This window comes from Pyxicephalus adspersus, chromosome 6, assembly GCF_032062135.1.
Source record: "Pyxicephalus adspersus chromosome 6, UCB_Pads_2.0, whole genome shotgun sequence".
Lineage (NCBI taxonomy): Eukaryota > Metazoa > Chordata > Amphibia > Anura > Pyxicephalidae > Pyxicephalus > Pyxicephalus adspersus.
In genome coordinates this window covers 94,953,141-94,980,695 of record NC_092863.1, presented here as the reverse complement: position 1 = coordinate 94,980,695, position 27,555 = coordinate 94,953,141, and the positions used below count along the sequence as shown (strand labels likewise).

The 27,555-nt window shown below is 37.2% G+C and overlaps 1 protein-coding gene across 5 annotated transcripts in view; it reads right to left on the bottom strand.

Annotated features, from left to right (window-relative positions):
• Positions 1-27,555, bottom strand: part of GHR (growth hormone receptor) — a 270,221-nt gene that overhangs the window by 117,298 nt on the left and 125,368 nt on the right. The window contains exon 1 of one of the 5 annotated variants that reach the window (XM_072416654.1): positions 13,946-14,270. The exons of 3 other annotated variants lie outside the window; for them this stretch is intronic. The gene's annotated coding sequence lies outside the window, so the exon portion shown is untranslated. Of the gene's footprint in view, positions 1-13,945; positions 14,271-27,555 lie in introns of those variants that run through there. One more of the 5 variants, XM_072416656.1, reaches the window with a different exon arrangement.

The following is a 27,555-nucleotide window of genomic DNA, read 5'->3' as shown; positions in this document are numbered from 1 at the left end:
ATTTCTAGGGATCGGGGCTTTACTGAGGCAGTGCAATCAGATGTACGTGCAGCCAAATAACCATAATGGACAAAAAGGTGCATATGAACTACTTTTCTCTGACGTGGCACCTTCCAAGAAACATAGTGCATTATTATACAATGTGGTGCTCTGAAATGCAGCTGTGTTGGTTAATGCATTGGAGTAGCAATAAATGGTTTTCTCCTATTGCTCATTAATAGTTTTAGCCCAAAATCTAATTTTTTAGCATAATAATCAGTCAAGGACCCAAACATATATCAAAAATGGTCCGGACTAATCATATAAAGATGTTACAAGCAGGAAGTGACATAATTACCTTCTATCTCATTAAAGAAGAGTTTTTTTTCCAAAGGGCCACCTAAACCAGTGTGGGCTGTGGACACATAATGGCCCTGATTTACTAATGTTCTCCAAGACTGGTGAGAATACACTTTCACCAGTGAAGCTGGGTGATCCAACAAACCTGGGATGGATCTGGTCCAGGATTCAAAGCATTTGCTAGCAAATAGCAAATGACATTGAAGAAATCCATTCCAGGTTTGCTTGATCACCTAGCTTCACTGGTGAAAGTGTATTCTCTTGGAGAGCTTTAATAAATCAGACCCAATGGCTTGAAAACCAATCAATAAAATCTCATATAACTTTAACATGCTGAGGTCATTTGGAAATTTAGATTATGATGCTAGGAGCATCACTTTCTTTGCAGTGTCTAAAGCTCAAGGAACCCTTAAAATAAATTTTAGGTGTTTGGGAATGCCGGCTATATTTAATTAATGGTAAAAATGCTATTTGCATTGGTTTCCAGTGGAAATAATGTCCCCCCCTACATTATTAGTCAGAATGACAACTTACTGACCACTAAAAAAGTATATGGTTTTATGCAGTTGGCTCTGCCCAGTGGTGTTGTCCCTGAGACTCAAAGAACCCTTGGGAGTTTCTGGAGGAACACTACGGGTCTATGGAACCTTGGTTGAGAATGGCTGATCTTTACCTTCCCTAAGCTTTTGTTCTTTAGGAATGTATACTGCATGGAGAGTGCACCATCCAGCAAACCTCCTGGCATATTTTTACCATGCCAAGAATAAAGAATAATGTAACTTCTGTGCAAATGTGTCCAATCCATCCTTTCTCTAACTGGGGCTTAAAAAACATATTAACAAAAATATGAATAGGCAAATAACATCAAGCTGAGGACAAGGAATATATACATCTATACCTAATCCAAAAATCTCTGTCTACTAGCTATACACAAACAGCCCCAAATACAAGATTTTCAATAACACATATGATTATAAATACCAGATCACATTTTTAACCAGAGCTATGGTGTCAGAATTGGAAGCAGCTATTGTGTGCTTGGAGATGAGGTTGGGAAAAATATATCAACTTCAATTTCATGTCCCTGTTTGCTCGTTAAAAAAATGAGCTGTAGCCCATACCTAGTTTTAGTCTTGCCGATAAGTCTACCAAAGGATCGTCAATGCATTACCATTTTTAAAAAAGCATGGTTTGGAACACATATAACAAATACTTTTTTTTACTATGTCTTGCATTTTTACTATGCCTGTCAATGCAGTAAGAAGGCAAACAATTTAAATAAGGTAGATTGAAGTTGGGAGTATAAAGAACTGCGTCAAATACTAATACTAAATACTAAACCAAATTCCATCAAAATCTTTGGTTTTAGTTTATAGAGGAATGTTATTTTGGTCTGTGACTTCATTAGGAAGGCAATCCCTGGATAGCAGCTGTAAAAACTCCAAGAAACTTTCACTTTACCGTCCTTCAATCTTACTCCCATTGGCTGATCACATTTAATAGGAAAAAAAATGTTTCATCTAGTCAAGAAAGATTGAATATTGTTAGGTATTAAGAAACATTGAGCACAAACATTTAGGGTAAAGTAGGTTTTTTATAAAGAGATTTCACAGCTGCTAACTAGAAGAGGATGTGAAAATCTTATGGCAAACTATGCATAGGTATTGTTGTAATATCAAGAGGAATACCATAGTGAGCTTTAAAGCCTGACTCTTGTTAGGGAGGCTTCTATAAACTACAAGAATCCCAATAATTTATGATGATTATTATTAATGTGTTCTGAAGTTTTATATACCCCAACTCAGTAACTAGACATTAAAACACTAATCAGACCACTGACTATCTCATATCTGCTGCTCAGCTTTGTTCTTCTTCCAGCATGCTCCTTTTGCTCCTTGTGTTGTCCACCACCCTCTCCTTTCCAGATCTGCTATAAAATTAATGCAAGGTCAATACCAAGGTAAATTTAGACACCTACAATGCCTGTATTTTCTAAATGCATTTGTTGATTTATGATTGATTACAGAGCTGAAATCATTATTATCTTTTATATGTTGCCTGGAGTCTAACAGCAGCGTTGTCAAATCCTCATCTACAGCCAAGTGACGGAGCGATGCAAGAACAATAATACAATGATAAGTCAATAAACAGTATCTGCTCATTTTGATCTCTCTCTCTATTTCATTTTTTTCTTGTGCATGTAGCAAAGCATGATCGGCTACCAGTGTGACCCTTCTGAGTGTTTCTGTGCTACTGTAGATGAGTGGCTGATATCCATAGTCATGTATTTTTGCTAACCTTCTTTTTATCAGTAATATACAAGTAGAATAAAGTAAATTGCCTAGACAAAAGAAAAAAGTCACACAATCTTATAATTTGTTGGACGCTTTGCCTATGGCACACTTTCGCCATGGTCTTGATAAGTTTACATAAAGTTGCAACATTTTCTGAGTTGCATTCTTTTTTCACCAATATCTTGTATTGATGATCGGAGAGTCGGAGTGCTGTGTAAAGTCTTCTCCAACCAATTATAAAGTATGTTAATGATCTGGGGTGGCCAATCCATGTGGGAAAATGTTGTCTTATGCTCCCTAAACCACTCTTTCACAACTTGAGCCCAATGAATCATGGCTTTGAATATGTCGGTGCCATCAGTATATTCAGGTAGTCAGCTGATCTAATTTTTTGGCAACATAATAGTGCACAACCTAGACCTGACCAACTGAAGCACCCCCAGATTATAACACTGCCCCCACAGACACCCCACATCATAACACTGCCCCCACAGACACCCCACATCATAACACTGCCCCCACACACACCCCAAGTCATAACGCTGACCCCACAGACACACCACATCATAACACTGCCCCCACACACACCTCAAGTCATAATGCTGACCCCACAGACACCCACATCATAACACTGCCCCCACACACACCCCAAGTCATAACACTGCCCCCACACACACCTCAAGTCATAATGCTGACCCCACAGACACCCACATCATAACACTGCCCCCACACACACCCCAAGTCATAACGCTGACCCCACAGACACCCCAGATCATAACATAGCTCTCACGCACACCCCAAATCATAATGCTGCCTTCCCAGACACTCCAGATCATAACATTGCCCCCACAGACACCCCAAATCATAACATAGCTCTCACGCACACCCCAAATCATAATGCTGCCCTCCCAGACACAGACACCCCAGATCATAACACAGCCCCCACAGGCACCCCAGATCATAACACTGCACCCACAAGCTCAGGAAGCATCTAGGTAGGCAATATATGAACACTTACCATATAACGCAGGAATAGCTCTTCACCACTATTGAAACTCTTAGTCTTAAGGTTAATTGCTTGTACTGATTATTTTGATTTGGCTACATGGGAGATGTAATATGTTGGTGTGACTATGTCATCCTAAGTATCTGCACCTTAAATTGTATCTGCCTGAAGTGCAGGTTTTAATTAATTTAGATTATTATTAGTTATCTTTACTGGCTTGTAGAGCAGTTCTATAAAAATAATTAAAAGCAGACCTCATATGTTGCTGTCCCAAGCACAGACTGATGTGACATTTTTTACATTTCCAAAGACTTAACATCAACCAGATTTTTTTAATGACTCTTCTATCATGTTTCCCAATTGCTCAGATATAATAATATTCAACCTCACGAAAGGAACATCAAGGATCACGTTGACAACCTTGGTTGCCACAGAGGTGCCAATATTATTATTTTTATTCTGCAGGCTAGAAGTTGTTTTTTAGCCTGAAGGATAAGGAATAAAGTGTGAATCTCACTTGACTAATGAGCGGACCCATGATGGGTGGGAGGTGATTAAGCCATGAGAAGGTCTAACATATAGATCCCTTTCACCAAACATGATTATCCTCTAATGTCCGCTGGGTCTCATAAATTATTATCGCGGCTTGGGAAGTGTTTCACTAATGACAAGATCTGTGGGGCCATGTTGTTTTCCTCAAGAAGGATTCTGGGAATCATTCTCTTCTGCACACATTTCCTTCATTAGAAGCAGTTATTGTTAGATATATATTATAACCTCTCTCACCTCAATTTACAACATCCTGTTATGTTGGCTTCATATCTAATAGTATTTTGTTTCACTGCCATTTGTTACTGCAGATATAAAGATAAACCTTCTATACTGGGGAATCTTAGCAAGGAGAAACACTTCTCATTAAATCATAATTTTGTATTTTTCTAAAATCAGAACATATAGATCAGCATTTCTCTACCAGGGTTCCTCCAGAGGTTGCTAAGGGTTCCTTGAGCAATAAGCAGTCTCAGGTCAGTTTATAAGAAACCATAGATCTCATGGCCAGCAATGTAAAAGCATTCTTCCTACTGACCAACACACTAATGTACTGTGAGCTGTGGATGTGGTAATTAGGGGGGGGGGGGGTTCCCCGAAGACCTGAAAGTGATTTCAAGGGTTCCCCCATGTTAAAAAAGTGAAAAAAAACAAAAGACCTGTGACCAATATACATACATTAACACTGGAAACATCTTAATTCTCGACCACCACAGTTCAAAAAGCAGAGGATTGGAGCTATACAGAACATACAAAGGACTTCCAAAGTTTTCCTTAAGTCCTGACAATTTAAAGGATGTCTCCATGTTTCATGGTTTTGTTCCATGTCTTTCCTTTATCTCCCCAGGGAAAAACCATGAATCATATGACAATATTCTGGTAGTCAGTTCTTCCAGGGAGCTCATATGCAAAATAACCATTCACAAATCGACCTAAAATGTCCAATTCAATTGACTTGGATGTTGATATTGACTGAAGATCGAAATGCAATTTACTAAACCACAACACATTCAATTGATGAACAAGCCAAAAGGTAAAAAGTGTGCAGGCATGAGATCAGGCGACATAGCTGGGAATAAAAAGAGTTCTGACATCACTGTACATGCGTGAGCTTGACATTTATTTTACCCCAATGAAGAAAAAAGAGCCCGGAGCCTCCTCGGATGTGTGATGTGTTTATCCCAGGAGGCTCTGTGCTATTCTGCCGTGGTGATCAAGACAGAAGGGGGGGGGGGGGTTAACCTTTTTTTTAAGGGTTTAAACCCGCTACCCCAAAAAATCAATGAATGATTTCCGACTAATCTTCCAAGTGACCTCTGGAAACATTTTGCCACCATACACTGTAATAATGTATATGAACTCCCTTTTAATATTAGTACTATGGCATTACAGAATGATCCTGTTGCACGGCCATATACCAAATTATATTGCATTCATGATGCCCCATGAAGATGTCTACATAAGTGACAAATAATACCAACTGTTATTAACACTAATTAATTGGCCACCTACCGGCTGTTATTAACACTAATTAATTGGCCGCCTTGTTTTCCAATGTCTAATTTACCATTTACAAAGGGTGGTGCTGGTTTTCTGAACTAGGCTACTAAGATACAATGTTGGACAAAAAATTGAAGCGCTGAGATTAATTAAAACCAGTCATCTAGAGAGAAAAAAAATAAAGTGTCATTCTTACTCTTGCAGCTATGCAGACATTCAGCTCATTCCTCAGTCTTACAAATGGCTGCACGCTAAATGACCCTTAGCGTCTTCAATGGTTCTTTTGATATCCAACCTTGTATGTTACAACCACAGGACACAGATACTATGCTGATTTTGAATTATCAGGATTTTTTTCTTTTTGCCTGATTGACAAATTACTTTAACTACACAAAGAAAGAAAAGCATGGTATTAAACAAATTATTTTCCCAAGCATGTGCCAAAGTAATAAATAGGCCAATTAAATGCTACTTTACAAGATTAAACCGAAATCTTATTACATCAAGTACAGGCAGCGAATGATTGAGATTCTAGAGACTGGGATAATGAGGCACAGGATTTAACTAAACCAATACTAAAGGAAGTGTGTAGGGGATAGTAGGATTTATCAAGAATGTTTGGATGTAATGTTGGCTTGATCCTGCCCAAATTTTACCAACAAGGCAGCTGGTCAGAGAACCTACAGCAATAGTCATAGAAGAGATGGAGAGAAAATATATATATATCTACATTTATATATATTTCCTTGGATATGCTAGTACCTATGCTAAGTGGCTGGTTGCAGGGCTATGCTGGCATTTTTAGTGATTTTCTAGTGGCATGGTTGTTGGCACTAATTTGGCTGATCTGAGTATATACCGGTAAAAAAAAAAACTTGTGATCTGCTGGGATTTTCACAAAAACATCTCCAGAGCGTACACAGAATGAACTGAAAAATGGAAATATCCAGTGAGCAGAGAGCAACAATCCCCCTTTGCTTCCAGACGTCAGAAGAGAATGGCCGGACTGGTTTGAGCTAATAGAAAGCCTACAGTAACTCGAATAACCATTCATTACAATTGAGGCATGGATTAGAGCATCTCTGAATTCAAAATATTTCTAACATTTAGGCAGATGGGCTACCACACCAGGTGCCAATCCTGTTGGCTAAGAACAGGCACCTGAGGCTGCATGGTTGCATGGTCTCAACAAAACTCAAATGGCCTCCACTTCTCAAAGATGCAATTTGATTAAGATATTGGATTTCTTGTCTATCTTGCCTATATAAACTAATATGATATTTTTTGTTTTTTATAATTACTTACTGTGTTCACCTTGTAGTACAATTACGATCTCCCTAATACCCCTGAGAAAGCCTAAAATGTGAAACGTGTTGGGATCATAGACCTCCCTCATAAAACCCTTTATTTCAGACTAAACTAGGAGTTATCTGTCTAGCAAGACTAGTGATCTTATTCACATAATATATGTGAATTGGTACCATACCAGTGCTACCATTTTTTTAATGGTTGCACTAGTTTTATACATTACCATGCTTTACCTTAAATCAAAATGTAATCCTATGAATGATCTTCTTCATAAAAGAGTAATTATGGCCCTTCTATCTATTCTATCACTTTTACAACTTATGCCGCCATAGTCACCAGATCTCAATCCAATACAGTATCTTTAGGATGTGGCAGAACGGGAGAATCACGTCATTGATGTGCAGCTGACAAATCTGCAGCAAAAGGGTGAAGCTATCATGTCGATATGGACCGAAATCCCTGAGCAATATTTCCAGCCATTTGTAGCATTTATGTCATGAAAAATAATGGCAGTTCTGAAGACATAACAGGGTCCAACCTGGTACTAGCAAGGTGGATTCAATAAAGTGCCCATGAGTGTATTTCATCTGTTTGCCCATTGCTCAACTTTAAAGATCTATGGCTTGGGGTATTTGTTCTCTTCTCACCTCCAGTACAATGCTCACATTCTGAGCTGTTTATTCCTTGAGTCATTTAAAAACACATGGGATCCTTGACTTCTGCCTTTTCTGATTTCTACTCATCCAGCTTAGTGAAACTGACAGCTGTGTCTAGCAATCAATATAAATTCAATATGTTGCAGGATAAAGTACAGAGAAGCCTAAAAACTATATAAAACACAGTCCGAAAACTGGTAATGGAATAAAACATTTCAGCTCTTTCCTAAACGAAGGGGAAAAAGAATTACAAATCTCATTACCAACTGAGCAAGATAAACAAGTTAATTCCAATCTTCTGAAAGCAGCTAAAGACGACAAGACTCGGAATTTATCATAACCAGATGGTATTTAACTCGGGCAGTATGAATAATTACAAATTTCCCAAATACTTGCTGGAGGTGCCTATGGAGACCTGGCACAACACTTTATATGTGTGTCAAAAAAATCCATTTTTTTTGGAGTGATTGTACTTTCCATGTAAATAATATTACTGGATGAATAAAAAGCATATGAAGATCCTTTTATTACACTTAGATACGAAAAAAAGGAAACAAGTTTTTATCAGTTAACTAACAAATATCAGAAGTCTCTGTACTACTGAACATACAACAATATACAACAAGTGACAATATAAAACTGGAAGATCATATTGGGAACACAAATGTTATGTATTTTGAAAAAGTTGACCTTTGGGTAAATTGAAATTTAAATAATCCCGTTACAAATCAGCCGTAATAATCTTTTTAGAATTGAGCTTCTACTAAAACTTTTATATTATTTTTTTTACAAAGTATCTGTAACAGAAGCAGTGTACCATATACTTTATTATTCATACTATTGAAACGCTTTATATTATTTCCTGCTTGATCTGGGATAATACAGATATACTAATGGGGTAATAATATTATTTTCTTGTATTTAATTTACCATATTACACAGGTTCATTGTCATGTCACTAAGGGCAGGTTTGAACCCGTAGTGCAAGTTTTCCTATGCAGCTCACAGTGGTTTGCACCTTGCCAATTGCTCAGCAGCCTTAAAGAACCTGCACTTGCACATTTAACATTGGATAGCAGTAAGTTGTAACTGAACAGTTCACTGCTACCCCGATTCATTCTCTAGTGAGCAGCTGTGAGTAGACGCTATATGTAGCATCTCCACCATGTAACCGCAACGCAACCTCATGATTAATATGAACATCATCAGTCTAGCTGTCCCCCTGGGGAACTCACAGTATAATGTCCTTATCATAGGCATAAGTCATTTTCACATTGTAAGGCCAGTTTTGGGGGGAAACTAAAATACCTATCAGTATATGTTTGGGATGCAGGAGGAAATCAGAATACACAAGAGATACTAATGTAAATACAGGTGACCATTCAAACTTCATGCAGGTAATGTCCTGGCCAAGAAATAAAATCAAAACCCTGCAAGGCTATGTAATTAGTAAGTCAAACCTGCACTTAAAGTGGAGCTAAATGATTAAAAACGATAAAAAAATTGCAATGAGGCATGTCCTTTTTTTTTTTTTTTTTTGCAAGGGACAAGTGGCATCTTTTCTGCAATAAAATAAACTTACCTAACAAATTATTTTAATGCACGCTTCTCACTCCAGCATGGAAGCCACCATCTTTCTCCAACTATTGAATGTTGAATCTTCAGTTATGGTGATTGGCCAGACCAGAATGTTCATTCAGCCGGCATATCCTGGAATCCTGAGCTGCATATGAGGCTCAGTATATTTAGAAAATATTATTGCAAATAGGCATGTAAATGTGTTTTATTGCGGAAGGGACAAGGAAAAAGTGAAGCTACAATGATTTCCATTATTCAGTGCAAATGTTTTGACTAATTTTTTTTGCAGGCGATTTGGTTTTTTATTTTTTTATTTTTGTTTTGTTTTTGCAAATTTTACTTAGCTTCACCTCAAGTGGTGCTCTAAGTGGTCTAAGTGAACATTTGAAAATCAACCCCACTATTTAAATATAAAGATATATGTTGTTTTACATGCTATCTGTATTTACTGATACAATATAACTTTTTTTCATACATTTTCATATGTATATATATATATGGTGTACATTTGAAAGAGACGTTTGATCTTTCTTTGCTCCTCTTCTATATATGTAGTTTTTTTTAAAATTTGTTAAATGAATAATATAAAGTAGAATGCACTGCAATAAGAATCAAGTCTGTATAATAGAAGTACACATGGATATATTTCTGCTCCATACAAGCTATATTTATTTCCAACAAAATCCAACCCACATTCCTCTCTCCTTGCCTCATGGTAGTATTTACTGCAGCACAAAAGACATTTTTCAATTCTTACATAAGGCGATGTTCTCTGCCCAGTAATAAATGCTACTCCATATTTCTGCTTCAAATTTCCCAATATCATACACTGTTGTTTCAATAAAGAATTATTCTTCACGAATAAGTGGAAAATATCTCCTACCCCATTATCACCCATTATCTAAATATTTCAATAAATTTTGAAGGGTACCTCAAACTGCGGAAAATACAAAAAAAATTTTATATTCAAAGCTGATTTGTGATTTAGTGATAAAATACAATTCAGTACAAAGATATTTGCATTGACTAACTTTGCAGCACTATCACCATCATTAATGTCAATATTCTAGAGCAGCAATATTCTAATGTCAATATTCTAGAAAGATGATCGGTTGTTGCTGCTCCCGAACCTTGTTGACCATGCTTGCTACAACCCCTTGTTCTTTTACCGTGTTTCCCCGAAAATAAGACAAGGTCTTATTCATTTTACCTCCAAAAATTGCATTTGGGCCTTTTTTTCAGGGGATGTCTTATTTTTCTCAAATATCTATATTTATTCATGTAAAAAAATCTACAGAACTTTCCCACACATGTGAACACACATACCGTAATGTGGGGGTACTATAATATGTGAGGAATGCATTCTTCTTATGTGTGCCCCCACATATATAGTGCCCCCACACAATACAAACCATGCCCCCATATGTGAAGATACATACGATACTTAAATGTGGGGGCACTATATTATGTGGGGTATGCATTGTCCCCATGTGTGCCCCCACATATATAGTGCCCCCACACAATACAAAGCACCATTTGCCTCCCTAACATTTACAATATTTCCCCAAAAATCATTGGTGTCAGTGGGGTCAGCATTTGGTTAAAAAAAAAGTACTTACCACTACTGATACCGTACTCTGATCCTGCGGTGTGCTTCCCGGGTGCTTCTGTTCTCTTCTCTTGGTATCCTTCGCTGCTGGGTACCACGTGACCACACTCTCCGAAGTCTGCTGCAACGGCTGCTTTGTTGAACAAAAAAGCTGCCGATAGGGCTTATTTTCGGGGTGGGGCTTAAATTTTCTCCTTGCATGATTAGCAAGCTAGGGTTTTTTTGGGGGGTAGGTCTAATTTTCCGGGAAACACGGTAGTAAGGATGTGCGGATGATCAAAATATGGTCTGATGGCCAGATATCATTTGGTACTTGGAGAGGAAGAGGTGAACCCTAGGGTTCCTCCGGAGGTTGTTAGGGGTTTCATGAGCAATTAGCAATTTACGACTCTCAGGTCAGTTTAGCTGACACCAATGATCTGTAGGGCTGGTATTTTCCCACTGGCCAGCAATGTTAGAGACATTATCCCACAGACCACTACACTAACATATTGTGAGCTGTGAATATAGTAATTATAGAAGTGGTTCTCTGAAGACCTGAAAGCTTTTTCAAGGGGTTCCCCATGTTAAAAAGGTAAAAAAAAATCACTGTCTTTTTAAACCTTTTTGGGAGCACTTCAGAGAACACCTGCCTAAACCAAGTTACTGGAAGTCAATGGGTATAAAGCCAATAAAATTGGGGGCCAGTGGAATCCCCAACCCTACAGGGATCATCACCTTTGAAAAAAATTAAAAATATCACACCAGTCATGCAGCCAGCTCGATTAAGTGGTGTTGGACCCAGAGCTATGAAGGCATAATCAATGGGAGGTCAATCAGCTACAGTTCGAAAAACTTTGGGCAACCTTTGGAGGAACCCTGACTGAGAATAGCTGCTCAAGGCATTTTAGAAGCCACTGCTAATTCATAGACTAACTAACACCCTGTAAATCTAGAGAGGAATGACAGCCATGTTAGGCTGCTCCTGTGTAGAATGCTATTCTGGAGGCAAAACATTTTAGGAACACCACCTTTATGGATAAGGAACATAGTGGCTATGTTTTAACTACAAATTTTGGTATTCTAGACCAGTCTAGGATAAATGATAAATGTCTTCAAAGATCAAATGCATGAGACTACATTAAATGAAACAGGAAAATGGTAAACAATTTCTCACGTAAAATAATAAATAAAACATATTGTAAAATTACAGTATAAATTGAAAATGTTGCCACCGCACACAGTATATATCTCACAGATTTTAGAAACCCAAGTAATGTATTCTTACATAATATTTGTGTACAATATAATCAATATTAGCTTGTCACAGAGAAGGTTCTATTGGTCTTTGGACATTAAAAGCCTAAAACTGATATTTATAGAACTGAGCTTCCTGAGCATCAATGTAATATTTAGGATAACACTTTGAATGCCAACCATGAATTATTAACATTCATTATTAAGGCAACAGTATGTGCACAACATTTGTATATAAAGTATATAAGTTATATAAATTATTTGAGATTTTTGTATTGAAAAATTCTGGTATACCTAAATTATCTAATTCTTATATTATCCAAAAAAGGCAAGAACTCTTATAAAGGGTGTTCTATTTTCTTTGACAATAGAAAAATGGTACTGAGCCAGAAACATTCTACCATAAAGGTAGTAATAAAACGCTATCTGCATGGAGTTTTATGTTCTCCTGTGTTTGCATGAGTTTTCTCCCAAATCCAAAGAAAACATACTTGTAGGTATATTGGCCTTAGTCAACGGTAGGGACTGTGAGCTCCTTAAAGGGACAGGTCAAGAATAATATGTTGACTTTATAAAAAAACCATGTTGATGATATTTATCTCCCCAACTGGGGTACATAAAGGGCAAATAAAACCTCACAGAAAACATCCCAGCACTACTTAGAACCCCAACTTAGCCCACTGTGTAAACTGCAAACTTAACTTTTTTTTAATGTCGAAGACATTTTTGATAAAATAAAACAAAGTAAAGATAGAAATAAACAATAAAAACTGAAAAAAAGGACTCACAGCATGAAAGACTCACAAGTTTCACTTTTCTGATTGACTAACAGCTTACATGAAACCTTATTTGAGATATAATGATTTTCCAATTAGCATCCAATACCATAACTGTGAATTACCACAACTGGACTCTAAATCTGGAAGGGCAAAATACAGCTCCTATGCTGCCATGTAAATCAGCGGTAATAAGGGCATAACTAAAGCCACAGCAGTATATTTAAAATATAAGTCATCCCTGTGAGCTATTACTGGGCCAGTCAATACAGGTAAAAAATAGCTTTATTCATTTACATAGTGTATAGAAACAAACATTTAACACTGTAGACACATAAAAGATTGACTGTGAATAGATATATATGCACTCAAATTGCTAAATACAGATACAGAGTCTGTTAGAGGTACCTAAAATACAACTGAGAACAGGTCTAGGGTACTCTTAGCAAGGTGGACAAAAGGCAAAAAATGACTTCTATGCAAAAGTAACGCGTTTCGCAGAGAATCTATCTCCTCAGACTAAATGTAGCCTATATCTTCTATATTTATTAAATAAACAAAGAATTAATTTGAATCATAATATTGATATTTCATAAAGCATGCAAAAAACAAACAAAACTTCCTAAGTGTGTCTTAGGAGTATAAAACCACGGCAAACCCCACAATTTCTTGGGGGACCAGAGCAAAAGGTAACCAGAAATGCCTGGCTACATGGTACTTGCTCCAGGTAGAAGTAGCATTTGCAAAATCCATAGGAACAAAATCATTCTATAGCTTTAGGAGCTTGTATATATTCCCTGTATATATTTATTGTACAATTAGTACAGAGCAGCTCCGTTTCAGATTTCTATCCCTTTAAAAATTCCATTTTATATACATAATTTATTATATTATTATTATTATTTATATTAAATATATATATATATATATATATTTTATATATATATATATATATATGTATATATATGATATTTCTATGTAATATTTATATTTATATTACATTCACAGAGGACAGGTTAAAGAAAATTAATTAAATAATAAGCTATCATTTCAAGAGCATAACACCATCAATACCAGAACACATATCCCCTTACCTGCCTTAATTAGTAGCAGATCTCAGAACATGACTTCGTCTGAGTATTTAGATCCCTGTACACGTTGATAACTTGATGTTTTCAAAGCTGGCTTCTTAAAAATTCCAGTCCAAATTTATTGCAAAGACCTGAGCTAAGTCCTCCGAGATCAGAAAACACACTGAACAAATAAACTATTTTAATGGTTAAGACAACAAGAAGTGCCTTGAAGATATAAAAAAAATCCATAAAGAAAATAAAACCTGTGAATGTAAAGTCAGTTCCAGTCCAAGAATCACACAGCGGTATGTTCCCTAGACACACGGTATCTCTCTGTGTGCCGTGTTCTGTCTTCTATCCCATGTTCTAAAGAGCAATGATTTAACCAAACAGTGTGTGCCCCTTGGCCTCTGTGAGCAAATACTGTCACTTGATAATGGCTCCATTTTAAGGCTTTCTATGCCATGTGTATTTAAATGGCCAATGTTTTTTAGCAGCAGCACCGGTTTCCCTCCTACACCAAGATAAATAAAGGAACTGTTTTATAAAGGTCAGAATAGTTATTTCGATATTTTTGTTTTTCCTCTTCAACATTTTGTTCAAGATATTTATGATGCCGTTTGTTACAGCAGAGAAAATAATTCAGCTAGATTTATATCATGAACAAAAAGGTCAATTATGAAAAATATTTTCTATTTGTTCATCTAAATAATAAAGCAAATGTAATACTAAATGGGAATATAGTGGATTCTTTTCAATTTGTGATATTTTTTTTGATCAGTTGATCAATATGTCTGCTTTTTGAAATGTTTCACTTAATTTTAACAAATCTCCCAATCTATCTCGAATGATAATAAACTTTAGAAAAATGCATCTGGTATTTAGGATGGATGTCTTCCAGTGTAATGTTTCCTACTGCCATCTTTTATTTATCAGACAGCATGTAGGGGGCAGTAGGATGACTAGTGTCTGAAAATGACAAAGATATCAGTCTAGACTATTCTCTGTCTGATTTGCTCACACCGGTAACACACCTCCAGTATAGCTGCCAGCTGTCCATATTTCCACATACAACCTTAGGTGTAAAGACCTTGTCTAAACTGCTTTTATAAATGTTGTATAACACTTAGATGCAGGCAAATATATATATATATATATATATATATATATTTATATACGTATATATATATAAAAAAAATATATATATATACATATATATATATATATAAATATAAATATATATATATATATATATATATAAATATGGATACACACTGTATATAGTAGTTATCACCTTGTATTTAGGAAACATACTGGCAACAAGTCCAATTTTTACAAACCAGGCTGGTAAAATCCTGGCCAACCCTACACACATAAGAGCTGTTCTGCAGGATTTGTAATTCTGTCTTGAGATCCAGACATCCCCGCCAGACAGCACTGTTGCCCTTTCTGACAGCTATCTGCTAAATAAACTTCAGATGAGGAAAGGAGCCATGTCTAAGATCCTGTCCAATCGGTGACTTATATCCGGAACTTTCCAAATTGGAGCAGAAGATGGACTGAACATGGACAGAATATTTGTGTTCAAGTATTTGCTGTGCAAATTCTTAACACAGGGCAAGTAAGTTTTTTTTTAAAAAAAAGTCCATACTGACCTCTGTAGCTATGGGCACTGTGGAGCGATTAATCTTTAACCTCCTGGGCAGTAAACCCGAGTGTGGCTCGGTAGAAAAAAGAAGCTGAGAGCGGTAACCCTGAGTCACACTCGGGGTAGCTAAACGTATAGGAAATATTAATAAATCGAGTCTTACCTGATCCGCCAGCGTCCTTCGCGTCTACTTTCTTCCCCTGGCTGGCGTTCTCTGCATTCGATGAGTCACCGGGGAGTTCCTGGTGACGGTGCGTGACGACGTTTCGTTTGGGGCAGGGCAGGAAATTCAAATCTATTTGTATTGCATTCAATACAAAATAACTGTACTGAATGCAATACACTGGATTTATATGTCTAAAAGCAGTACATTGTCTTTCATGAACATTTATTTTACAGTATAATAAAATAGTACATTATTTATTTATTTAAAAAAAATTAAAATATAAAAAAAAAATTTTAATTTATTATTTGACATGATTTTGTGTTTTAAACTTTTTTATACTCTATATACTCTAATACTAATATATTGTAAAATAAATTTTCATGAAAAACAATGTACCGCTTTTAGACAAAACTGGACAGAAATGAACCGTTTAGGAGGTTAAAGCTTAATTCCACAAAAGCAAACATAAAAAAATTTGCGGTGGGGCTATCTCTGTTCTGCATGAGTCAAATACCTGGGGTAACATAACAAGTATTTTAACTTCACGTATTTACTCCCGCCTGCGGGCCAATTCTCCCGGTGCCTCCTCTAAGCCACTCCAAGGTACTGTTGTGGGCACTGATGTTATACCCTGCAATGCAAGGCACACAAGGTTGCTGGGAGCCCCCCCACAGCCAGAAGCGGTTAGATGACAGCTAAAGGGGGAACATTGGTAAGGTAAGTTAAGGGTTGGATGGGGGGGTTGGCAGGACCTTTGAGTGACATCTGCGTATTTAGCAATTTGCCCGGTTTATAATTTTAAACATGTATTTCTTCATTTTGTCCTTTGGAGGTCTCTTTAACGTCAGCAAGAAAATCACATAAATAACCCAGGCCCGATTCTCCATGATTGCTGGAAGAACCCTGTGAATATCAGAACTAGAACTGTTATCTCAAAGCTCCAAGCTTCCTGAAAGTCTACTAATGTCGCTCAGTCAGGAAACACGGCAGAGCTTTGGAATGCTGAGCGAGGTAGAAAGACTTTGAAATATAAACCAACAGAGAGAAACACAAATCGCCGTAAATTCAGGCTTAAACGTGTTGTGATGGCAAAACAAACATAAAGGGAAAATCATAACTTCTAAAGAAATCTGCGTTTTGTATAATGATCTTGTTTCCAAGTCTGATGGAGAACTTCCTGGTATTAAGGTTAATCCTTCTTAACACAATCACCAAATGTCATTTACAGTCATGGTGTGCCAGTTGTATCAGATAGATCCCAATTATGACTATATATGAAATTATATGGTATCATTTATAAAAATAAAACTATATAAATTAGATATATCAACAGTATATAAAGTTTTTTACCTGTTATTTCTGCCTAGAGAATTGAGGCTGATTTATTAAAGCTCTCTAAGGTTGGAGAGTATACACTTTTGTCAGTGAAGCTGGGCGATCCAGCAAACCTGGAATGGATTTCTTTAAAGTCATTTCCTGTTAGCAAATGATTTCAAACCTGGACTAGATCCATAACAGGTTTTCTAGATCACCCAGCTTAACTGATAAAAGTGTATCCTCTCCAGCCTTGGAGAGCTTTAATAAATCAGACCAATTGAATCCTCATTTTGAGCTGTCCACTGTAACCCTTGGAATGTATTAATGGATAATTCAAAATCCTGGCAACATTTTTGGAAAATGTAGAACAATGGTTTTTTTGGACATTTTTTCTATAAACAGTTGTAATTAGATCAGTAAATATTTAGATATTGACACCAGCTGGGAACCTGTTCACAAGTTGCCATTAAAATGGTAGATGGATGGTGCTGGATTCCTCAAAAATGTCCAATTCTACTAGGTCATGTGTAATGCATGAATATGAGGGTGTCTGCATTGTGCAGGGCAGAAGGCACATTTTTTAAGGCATTTTAGATTGTAAGAAACACCATATGCCAAGAAAACACCATATGCCAAGAAATTTAATTTAGCAATGTTTTAATGGTGAAACCACCCCTTTTATTGAGGCTTGCTCTATTTGTTATAGTGGGAAATAGACACTGAGTTATTGGGTAAATTCCAAAATAATTGCAACATTCTATTAACTACTTTCATCTGTACAATTATGAATTACATGTATCTATCCTTTGGTCTGCTGCTTCTCTTTGCAATTCTCTATACTGGCTTCCATGTCATCTTAACATCAAATTCTCCAGTGCTTTGCTTCTAAATCTCTCCAGAGCTTTGTCCCACCAACTTTTCGACCCCTTGCTGCCCTCTCTGCTCCTCTAATGGCTTCCTCACCAAAACATCTTCACATGCACGGCTCCAAGACTTCTCTAGAAATACCCCCATTCCATTCCTTATTCTATTCTCCTTACTTCCTACAAGTTTGAAAAAACTTTTAAAACTCACCTTATCAAACTCGCCTACCCATCTTCATTTGCCTCATAACCCATCACTACTCACCCACCATTCTTTATTGCCATCTATTTGTATACTACTCTTCTCCACCTTTTAGATTGTAAGCTCTACTGGCCAGGGTCCTCTATTCCTGCGTCACTGTTAATATTACAATAAAAAATGCTAACATGGACACATTTCTGCAGCTGGTTGTGGCAGATAGATTGGTGGTGCTGAGGACCTTGCCTATTAGATTTTTTTTAGCTTTCTTAATTTGAGGGCATTAAGTATGATATGGCTTATTATCAATGAGTGAAGCATGCAGAACAGCCATAACACCTGCTGTTGCACTGTGGTCTATGGGGTTCTCAGGATTCTCAGGAGGCTACATAGCCCAACCTCTGTAACCAGCAAGTGCCCCACATTTGTACTTTTAGGCCCGTTCTTGTTCTCTGTATCTGACCTGACCTGCTTTTCCATCTGCTATCTAGTCCCCGTGTCTGACCTCTCATTACCCTAGTTCACCTATTCTTCTAAGAATTTTTGTACATAGTTAGTTTGTAGTTAGTCATTTGCTTTACTTGAATGCGTGTTACACTGTTTGGTTACTGGTTTACTTTATGTATATATCATGTTTTTTTAGTCGTACGTTTACTAATAAACTTGTCTGCACTTAAACACGGGCATCTTCCGCCTTTCCGCCTTTAGCTCACAAACCTGGTCCCACCCAGAGGTAATCTCTTGTTAGTTTCTTGATATTGAGATATACCTTTCCTTAAAGCATGCCTATCTCCGAAAGTTTACTTTATATAAAACGGTAAATATTCCTAAATATCATTTGCTATTCGCTGGTAAATGTTTTCAATCCTGGACTAGATCCATCTAAAATTTACTGGATCACCCAAGTTCCCCCATGATAGTCTATCTATTCCAGTCTTGGACAGCTTTAATAAATCAGACCCATAGTATTCACTGTAATGCAGGATGCTGGAAATAAAGTCTGGTATCAACTTTTATATATGTTTTGGGAATCACGTAGTGACACCCATCAGCTGAATTTGGAGATTTTCGTAAATTGTCAGCATGTGAGCTCATTTGACCCATTTGATTTTCGGTCCACCACTTTGCTTCTTTACATTGTTTGAAAACACCCACTGTAAGAATTTACCTTTTGGGTTTAGTTGGGTGTTAAAGTCTGTAAGGTATCTAGATTTTCACAATGTTCATTTTTGCTCACTTTGGATAAAAATCTAGCATTTGCACAAGTGTCCTAAGATTTGTTAGCAACCGGCCATTCCAGATCACTAAATAACCTAACAATACCAAGGACTATTGTAGTTCCCATGGTGAGGAGCCTCCACCTTGTCTTTACCCCCTCCATAGAACAGATCTGGCTCAGCTATATTGAATCATAACTGCATGTTGCCTCTGTGTTGGATTCATATATTTGCAAGACTTTTTCCCCTTTTCTATTGGGGTCATTTATCTGCTATTTGGTATGGAATATGTTCACACAGGGATATACTTGCTTATTCTTCTCCATAGAACATATTGATTCTTCAACAACATAACTGTAAGACCTGACAGTTCCTTATGGAACTAATAAACCTTTTGCTATCGTTGTTCATACAAGTCACAAAGAGGTCAACTGATGCTAACATTCATTGAAAAATGGAGGATATATCTCATTGGTTAACTTACATGACATTTGCAAAAAAATATGAATTTAATGTAAGGATCAGAATGATTTCTTTTATTGTTCTTATGCATGTGTTAAATCCAGCTTTTATCATCATAGTAAGGAGCCTTTGGTTCCTGGAGAAGGGTGAGTTCCTCAGGACAGAATTTACTGGCTTGCCTGTAGAAAACTATTAAGATATTTCAGGATTGAAATTTTGTTCATCCAGCTTTGGTGTTTCCATGTTAGCTTTCGGCTTCTATGCTGCTCGTTAAACAAAGAATTAGTGTGATCACGCCATGTTTTGTTGTTGGAACCAGGAGGTGACCAAGGAAGCTATAAATCTGAAGTAGGAAATTGCAGAGTTAGCTTTCTGGTTATGTAGTAAAATGCTGTTGTAAGATTTACAAGATTGCCAATTGTAAATCCCTTTGGGTATAAATTGTTTTAGAAGTGCTCCATATTGTGGTTTAATTAAAGATCCCATATAATATTTCACATAGTGTCACATATTAAGCATCAATTCTTGATGGACAGTTTATCAATTAGCTGAAATAAATATGGCGGACTGATTTTCCTTTCCTGTTCATGTGATACATCTATAAATGTATGTTGCTATGCTAACTGCCTGCACAATAAAGGGGATGTCAAATATTTTTATGCATGTAATAATGCAGACTGTCACAGTTTCCATTTCCTGTAAGTAATGTGCAGGTATCAATTCCAATGCCAAACCTGAACTTTTCTCCTGTAAGCCAACCTTGGCACCCCTACCTATCAGTGTCAACCACTAAATCATGCCAGGTATTTCCTTTTCCTTTTGGTGCTGGTAATACAATGCTCCTGAGTATTGGGGTAGGGGTGGCATGGAGTAAAGCAAACCTCTTGCTATGCCTGAATGAGCGTATCATGTTTGCTGAAGGGTAGCACGGTATCTAAATTATATATCGGACTATTTTATTATTTTAAAAATATGGGTCAGTCATAAATGCAAAGATGGTAAATCCCAAATGGGTAATAGGTGAACCAATGCAACTTTTTGTTATTATGCTAATAAATATTTTTAATAATATTTTCTACTCTTTTTATTTAACCGTTAAGTTCTGCAGGAGGAAATAAGATACCCTGCTCTTGTTACCCAAGCAGCGTCTGTTGAAGGGAGTCATGCTAGACTGTGGTAGGACTTACCCATGCTTTGAGGGTCCAACTATCCACTTTGATGCAGCCCAGGGTACTTGAACCCCCATTGCAGCACATACCAGGTAAATAAGAGCAAAAGATGATCGGATTTATTACTCCATGTACAGCCTGAATGCATTACAGTAATAAATCATGAAGGTTCTATTAGGCTTTAATGCATTTTATATTTAAGGCATCATACAAAGACATGACAACAAAATGTACAGAGATTGTTAAAACGTTACATACTGTACTCTACATTTAAAAGCATGACTTTATTTTTCTTACATCAAATTAATTACCCTTATTAAAACATAAAAGGTGATGCAGTGGAAGCTGCCCGTTAAGCATATATATTTGTCTACAGAGTGGTGTTTTAGTCCTACACATTATGCCATCATGCAGCCTGAGCAGAAAATATTTTAAGCAAATTTTCCCTTTTAGCGTCTAATTAGCTATCTGTAGAGCAGATGCATTAGTGGCCAGCACTGGATAAGCTGCCATTTATCCACCATGTGCGCTATACCACTATTCCTTATTTCTATGAAACAACCTCATTAAGCACAGAATAGAATAAATTGCATGAACTATACGTAAACAGCCGGTTCAGGATCTAAATGGTTGTTATTGATCTTGGTTTTATCAGTTTCCATGGTGTATAAAGCAAGCATGTCCTGAAATTGTGTTAATTTGATGGTCAAGATTGATTTGGGCAATCTGTGGACCTCAGCATGTCAAGAAAGGTGCCTAATACCCAACAACCATGTTACATGCTGGTATATTACAAAAGTATATTATTATTATTACCTTGTATTTATGTAGCGCCGACATATTACGCAGCGCTTTACTAAGTCCATTGTCATGTCACTATCTTTCTCCCAAGGGGGGTTCACAATATAAAATCAGTACCATAGTCATATGTTATTCACAGTCTAAGGTCAGCCATCTAACCTAACTGCATGTTTTTGGAATGTGGGAGGAAACTTGTGCACCCCAGGAAAATCTACGCAAACACAGGGAGAACCTGCAAACTCTATAGCAGATAGTGTCCTGGCCGAGATTCAACCCTAGGACCAAGCGCTGCAAAGGTAAGAGGGCTAACCACTGAGATAATATATGTATACATTATTATCTTCCCAAATATACATCCTAACTCTTTATTATTCTAAGACCTGCCACTGTTTAAATGACCAATAGTAGAACTTTAATTACCAGAAGATCCAATAGTCCTTGACTGATCATGAAAGGATAACACAATCTGAAACACTTTGTATAGTGTACACTTTGCATCCATAGCCATACAGCATTGTAGCTTACAAAGTTACATAGTAGGTTAGGTTTAAAAAAAAAGACATAAGTCCATCACGTTCAATCACTAGGGAAATAAACATAACCCAGATATAAAACCATATAAGACATAGTTGGTCCAGAGGAAGGCAAACAAAACCCCGGTACAATTTGCTTCAACAGGTGAAAAAAATTCCTTCCTGATTCAATGAGGCAATCAGATGTTCCCTGGATCAACAGGTACTTTAAAGCCTTAATACCCAGTTATATTCTGTGCTTTTAGGAAAGCATCCAGCTTTCTTTTAAAGCAATCCATAGTAGTTGCTGAAACTCTTTCCGGAGGGAGCCAATTCCACATTTTCACAGACCTTACAGTGAAGAATCCCTTCCTTATCCAGAGCTTAAACTTCTTTTCCTCCAGACGCAAAGTGTGCCCTCTTGTTCTTTGCAATGACCTCAAACTGAATAATTGGGACGAGTTCTCTATATGGACCATTTATATATTTATACAGGGTGGTCATATCCCCCCTTATACGTCTCTCCTCAAGGGAGAATAGATTGGTTCAGCTAATCTCTCCTCATAGCTGAGCTCCTCCATTCCTTTTATTAGTTTAGTTGCCCTTCTCTGAACTCTCTCCAATTCCACAATGTCCGTTTTGTGAACTGGTGCCCAAAACTGGACTGCATATTCCAGATGAGGTCTGACCAATGCTTTGTACAGGGGCAGGATAATGTCTCCATCTCTGCAGTCTATTCCTCTTATACAAGAAAAAACTTTACTAGCTTTAGCTTGGTGCCTTTACTTTTGTGAATACAGGCTCATCTTTGTATAGGTTAGGTTGAGCAGAACATTGAGCCCATACCTTTTCTACAAACCCATAATTCACTTCTGGTATTAGGAAGAAAAATGCTCTCAATGTTTACTGCAATATCACTGCATAATAACTGATTGTGCATTATAAGTGTTTCAGTAGTGGTCAAATGTATGGGCTAGAGAACACTGGTTGGAATGGTTCCCAGTGACTATATCAGTAATAATTTACCGCTGAGTCAGCCCAGAAGTATACTTCTAGCACTGGAATCATCTGATCTCCGTAGAGCTCCAGCAGAAACACGGCACATCGTTTCAGTTAATGGTTATTTCAGAATTTGAAAGACTCATATTGTCAGCCTCATTCTATTAAACTCTTGACCCTGTGTAGGATACAGGGAATGGCCAAGGGCAGTGAGGGGGAGCACAATGAGAGGGGGTTTAGACTTTAGCTAAGAAGGATACGTTAATATTTTGGGTTGCTGATAGGGTTTCAGTACATATGGCCTTTATATAAATACAGTGCACTAACCCCTCTAAAACCTTAAAGTTTACATGCACCTATATTGTATAAGTCCTTAATAATAAGATCATTTTAGAAATTATATAACACACATTGGTGGAGAATTTCTATACTACTTTGTTTCTGATTAGCAGCCCTAATGTATGTATTGTACTACAACTAGCTCTCAGGAGATATCTATGCTCTCTATTCATAGGAATCAAAAAAAATCTTACCCCTTAATATTACCAAGCACTGCAGTGTAAGCTGGAGCAGAGAAGTGACAACATACTAACTTATTCCTGGACACATTTATGAGATCTCATAAGATGGCTCAGTGAATCCTGCTGATGCACTTGACTTATGCCAAACGGCCCGAGGCTACCGAATGATAATAGGAAAAGCAATTCTATTCACAAATATAAGGCTGCAGCTCTGATGAGCTCACCATTCTAGAACTTAGCATAACCAATGTTTAATATAACTTTAATTAGCCCACAATAAAAGGTGAATTTGTATGATATCCAGGACAGAAGTTTGTGAAATTCTGCAATGAGCTTTACTAATTTAAACTAAGCTCATACAAAAGGATGTTTGTATTATATCCAGAACAAGGCGATTATATATTCTTATAGTAATTATTAAAATGTTTGCAGTATATGCATTATTAAAGTCTATGCATACCCAAGAACAAAAATGTAGTACATTGCAATTTACTACTCCTTCGTCGTTGCAGCTGAATTAGGTTTCAAGCTTTGCAAGATTTTTTCCTATTATTATCAGAGATATAATATAATCAGTCCAGACTAAGACCCAATGTTTACTTCAACTACCAAGATGCAATCTCGTTCACAAGACCTATCCTAATGTCTTAATATTTTTAAACTGTATTAAGCAGACTGTAGGACAATGACTTTATGAATCCCATTAAAATATGTTTTTTATTCTTTTTCTTTTCTTAGTGGATTTTTTTTTATCAATTTATTATAGAGATTTATAAATTACTCACTAGAGGGAGCTGTTTATTTACCCAGATTGGGAAATGATGAGACACCATACCATCCACAAGTGGCAGGTTATAATACATACTTGTATCTTATCACATATATTCATGTGATTGTAAGTACCATGACCTGGCAGTGCTGTTGTTGCTTTTTTCCAATCACCACTTATTTTCCCCTTTATTCCCCTCAATGAAACTCTCATACCACAATGAAGGACAAATTGACCAAGTGGGCCATTTATTAAACACAACGTTTTGTGAATGAAAAACATTTACATCAATAACTCCCATAATGTACAGCGCTGCGTAATTTGTTGGCGCTATATAAATTCTGTTTATTATTATTATATAATAATAATATTCTTAATAATAAACAGCAGAATTTACCAAACAAAATTGCCTGTCTTTAAAGTAGCAGCACCCTCCTACTGGTTCCAGGTTCTTAGGGGCAATGACCCTTTTGATTGTGATCCTCCCAGGCCCACTGCCCCGCATTGAAACCAGTCTGCCCATTCTGTCTTGATCACGGCAGCAATCAGGACTGAATGGGAGTGCAGAGCCTCCCGGGATACATAGCTCACACATCCCAGAAGGCTCCTGGCTGCTCCTACATGTGAATGTGCAGTGAGATTGGCTCCCTTTTTTCCCCTTTACAAACCATCACCCGATCTCGTGTCAGGCACTTCCACCATGCCAGGCCATATAACTGCAAACAAAAGTTTTGAATACAGTGCTCCATTGGGACAATCTAATGTTATTACTTACAGATGTCACCATAAACTTCCAAAAGGGAAAATTGTTCTCCCTCAGAAGTTGGATTTCTACTTATTTTGGGAAGTTGTCCACCTTTTTCCCATTGTGTTTTACACATCATTCAGAACTGAAGGTGGCATTACACTTCAACCAATGTCTATTTATTAGAACTGGGTAGACAATTCCATAATTAAAGTCCAGGTCTGACATTCTTTTTGCCAGTCTATATGGGTTTTGGACTAGTGTCAATGACATCAGTTTAACATAAGTTTGTGAAAACATCCAGAATTCATGGAGAAGTGCATTTGACCTGCCGGTAACCATAGAACCACTTGAAGTACACACATGTGCACATCCGTGTGCTCCACACATTTCCACCCCTCTGGTATTGAAGGAAATGGTTTTTGACCAGGAGATTTAAAAAAATTGATTGATATTCACTGCTAAAATGGGATATATGGAGATCCAAAGTAGCAGTAGTAAATGTCATACTTGTCACCTTATTCTAACTAGGCAATTAACATTTGAGTTGTGCCTGTACTGACATTGGACATCACTATTCCCATAGCCATAGGCTTTTGCCTTGGTCCCTGCCAGGTCTCCTTTAAAGGTTGCTTTGCACTGCCCAATTTTTCCACTGGCCCCTGCCAAATTGCTGGAGTTCTTTTAGAAGGTATTAGGGGTTCCTTAAACTGTTGCAGATTGACTTTCCATGGGCCACATGACAAAGACAGCAGGATGAATCCCTCGTTCTTTTTAATGTCTCTAATGGGTGCATGCCGGCCACCATGGTAAATGGGGTATGCTTACCACTGACCATTAAGAGACATTTACCCACGGACCCTTAATGAACTCATTTTAAAAGACAGAGACTGAAATTATTATTTTTAGGGTTTTTCAGGGGTCAAAAGAGGAGGAAGGCTGCTGTACCCCCTAAACACAGTCCTATCTGCTAAGTGTACATCAAACACAAAGCAGAACAGCCAAGTTGGCCAAAATGTAAGACTTTATGATAAGATAGTAAACTGGGAATAGCACAGGTTGTACTTCACTCATATCCATAACTACCTGTACACATGTATCCAGGGAACATAGCTATTGTCAGGCTGTTACAGAATGTTTATTACTAATATTGTGTGTTTTAGATAAGATGTGTCAGATTAGAAAGAACATTAGTTAATATTTAGCACCACAGCAATGTTAATTTTAACACTATAATAAAAATAAAAATATTAATAGTTCAGCGGCTGGTTTGAGGCAATGTATGAACAACCTGGGATTACAGTAATCCTAATAATTTGTAAATGGCAAAGGTAAAGCTCACAACACAAAACATAATGGGCCAGGTTTACTAAAGCTCTCCATATGCTTTAAGGCCCACAGGCCATTTTACTTGTGCAGGTTCAGATCCTTTTGGCTGCACAATTCCATGCAGTTCCATCCTATAAACAAACTGGGGTCAAAGTGCAATGACATTGGGTCTGATTTAATAAAGCTCTCCAAGACTGGAGAATGTAGACTAATATGGGAGAACCTGGGTGACCAAGCTAAGTTAGAATTTAATTTTTAAACATCAATTGATATTAGTTGGAAAATGTTTTCAATAATGGACCAAACCCATTCCAGGTTTGCTGGATCACCCAGGTTCTCATAAAGTCTATCTTCTCCAGTCTTTGAAAGCTTTATTAAATCATAACCAATGTGTGATATTTCCTTTGGATCTACCAACAAGTAGTGCAAAGGCCCATCTAACTGGATACATGCTAAATGTATTCCAAATACTTGTTTCTCAATTAATATTATAATTTTTTGTATACACTTTACAGCACATGCCCCAAACATTGTACACACTTTTCTTTGTGTCATCTAAAAGTTGCAAAAATTGGCTTGGTGCTGAGGACAAGGGTTGCCATTGGGGAAAGACAATAGATACTTCTGTAATGGGCTTAGTTCTGGGGACTAGGGTCACCATTAGGGGGAAAGGGGTACTTCTATACTTTTGCAATGCTGTAGACATAGGGGAGATGGGCCCACAAAATGTACCTAGTAAGGGGCCCCTGACATTTCTAATGGCAGTCCTGCTAGGGACCATGTAATTTGCTGAGCACAAGGTCAACAATTAAATAACAAGGGGCCACCCAATAGAAGAAGAAGATGCATGGGACCCTGCAGCAGCATCAGGGGAGATGTTGGCAAAAGGGGACAGAGCCAACATTACAAAACAC